Source organism: Triticum aestivum, chromosome 3B, assembly GCF_018294505.1.
Source record: "Triticum aestivum cultivar Chinese Spring chromosome 3B, IWGSC CS RefSeq v2.1, whole genome shotgun sequence".
Taxonomy (NCBI): Eukaryota; Viridiplantae; Streptophyta; class Magnoliopsida; order Poales; family Poaceae; genus Triticum; species Triticum aestivum.
This window is the reverse complement of record NC_057801.1, coordinates 794,766,227-794,768,876: the sequence shown is the minus strand read 5'-3', so window position 1 is coordinate 794,768,876 and position 2,650 is coordinate 794,766,227. Positions and strand designations below refer to the sequence as shown.

Sequence of the window (2,650 nt, the reverse complement as noted above, 5' to 3'; positions counted from 1 at the left end):
GGTGGCAGGGGACGCCCTCTGTCATTGGTACAGTAGGATTGAAGACAAATTTATGATTTTGAAAGGGCAAACAATACACACACCACTAACAATCCACGTAATTGTCCTTTTTTAGCTCATATGATAACCTTTTTCATCATGTGACTTTGCACGCACGCACGTACTCCCTCCGTTCCTAAATATTTGTCTTTCTAGAGAATTCAAATAGACTACCACATACGGATGTATATAGACATATTTTAGAGTGTAGATTCACTCATTTTGCTCCGTATATAGTCACTTGTTGAAATCTCTAGAAAGACAAATATTTAGGAGCGGAGGGAGTAATACACATCTATATTACCACGTAGAATTTGTTTTACCATTTTTTGTTCATTTCCATATGTGTTAAAATTTGATTGACAAATATTTTTATATATGAGCAACAACAAAAATCAAATAAAATAAGCATATTCTTTCTTATAACACCTCGCAAAAAAATATTCCTTTATAACATTTTGCAGATGATCAGGAAAAATGTTATTTTTATTGACTTCGTCTTATTCCTAGAACGGGCTCCAGGCAACTCGATATCCATTTATGTCTTCCTATGGTGCACACGCTTTATTGCAATACATAACTTATAACGTGCAACTTACATATGCATTATTGCAGCAGGTCCAATGCATAGCGCGCTAGGAGTTCTTTGCCGCCATCCTCATAGCTATGGACACATACCGATCCTTCCTCGTCGCCAACTCGGCAAGCACACGACCCCTCTCCGGAAGGCATTGCCTCACATTGTCGTCAGCCTTGTAGTCCCTCACCCACTTGTACAACAATGGGCGGTCCTCCTCGGTGAGCAGCCTTACCCCGGCCATCTCCTCAAACACTCCTAACCAACGCGCGATCCCGCCCATGGCTATGTCGAGGAAGCCAATAGTATCACCTCCGAAAAACCTCTTCCCCTCCGGCAACTGTCCCTCAAGAAGCTTTAGGTTCTCTGCCGTCTCCCTCGCTGATGAAGCTTGCACTTGACCGTCCGTCCAGAGTGCCATCCATACAGACCTCCAGCACTGCACATATATAAGGCCCGTCTATGTCAGTGTCATCTGAGATTCTCTTTTATGTAAATAATTATTAGAAAATACAATTATAAATATTTGAGTTGGTATTCAGGTGTTCCCTCATTTACTAATACTAGATGCTACCTCGAGCGTTGCCGCGGGAATCAGTTGCAATATATTTCACTGCCATTTGATTGTGTGAAATATAAATATTTAGATTAATAAGACGTGAACCAAAACTAAAAATACATACGACTTAGTATATTTGATTATGTATGTTGACAAAATGTTTATTCAATATAAATAGAATAATAGAATGAAAAATATTTTTTCATGCATGGTTGCAGGTGGTGTCGTCGTGATGGTTATTTTTTCCGATGCATGGTTGCATGTTCAGGTGGGTCTTATCTCATCCATCATTGTCTGATGATTTGGCATGCTTGCAATTAAGATAAATAAATTAGTGGAGATCACTTTCTTAGGTATATAGAATTCGTCGTTTTATCCATGATAAGTGGGGTCATGAAAATCCCACTCTAGTTCTTCGAATCTTAGCGACCAATGATATCCTAGCCTATCGGTTTGGCTGGCCTACCGACCTTGACCCAGTTCGCCTTGCAGACAATAATAGCTAGTACGTCATTTGTTCATGAACCATAATATATGAACTTTTTCACCAAGTTGTATTTTACTATTTAAAAAATTGTAATCATAAATTTTCAATGAGAAAACTCGGTGAAAAACACAATTTCAGTTAGTGAATGCAAATTTTCACCAAGTTGTATTTCACTATTTAAAAAATTGTAATCATAAATTTTCGCTAAAGTAAACATGTATTTACCAGAATTAACTTAGACATCCAAAAAAAATCTCTGGCGACTTAGGCTTAACAAAAGTGAAACATGAACAGAGAAATAGCAACACCACTAAACGAACTTAGTCTTGCCCACTGACCATATGTTTACCCACCTTCTCGTTGACGAAGCGAGCCCAGAAGCGGGCGGAGGCACGGGCGAAGGGGTCGGAGGGGAGGAGCGGCGGGCCATCAAAGGCCTCATCAACATACTCAACAATGACAAGTGACTCGCATACCGCAGGCCGGTCGCCATGGAGGAGCACGGGGACCTTCTTGTGGACGGGGTTGTGCTTCAACAGCAGCTCGCTTTTGTTTGCGAGGTCTTCTTGGATGAACTCGTAGGGGACTCCCTTCAGAAGGAGGGCCACCTCCGCGCGGTGGACCATAGGGGCTGCCGAAGGAGGCGTTGAGCTTCAGCGGTTCAGACATGTTCTAAGAGCATCTCCAACAGACGCTTAATATTAGCGACGCGCCCAAAAAATCGCAAATTTAGCGCGCGCGGAGTTGAAAGTAGCACTCCAGCGAACGCTGCATAATAGAGCACGCTGTAAAAAGCTTTCAGCGCGCCGGACAAAACTGGATCGCAAGCCGTATATTTAGCGCTCGAGCTCCAGCGCGCTGAAATTTTCACGCGCGTGGAAACGGCCACGGCGCTGGCGGGGCCGGGAGGAGCGCAGGCGGCCGGGCAGGGAGCGGGCCACGGAGGCAGCGCGCGGGCGCGACGGGCCGCGGCCACGGCCACGGCGGC

At 43.9% G+C, this 2,650-nt stretch overlaps 1 pseudogene; it reads right to left on the bottom strand.

Annotated features, from left to right (window-relative positions):
• Window positions 1–674: 674 nt before the first annotated feature.
• LOC123067930 (glutathione transferase GST 23-like) lies at window positions 675–2,331 on the bottom strand (annotated as a pseudogene).
• Window positions 2,332–2,650: the final 319 nt, after the last annotated feature.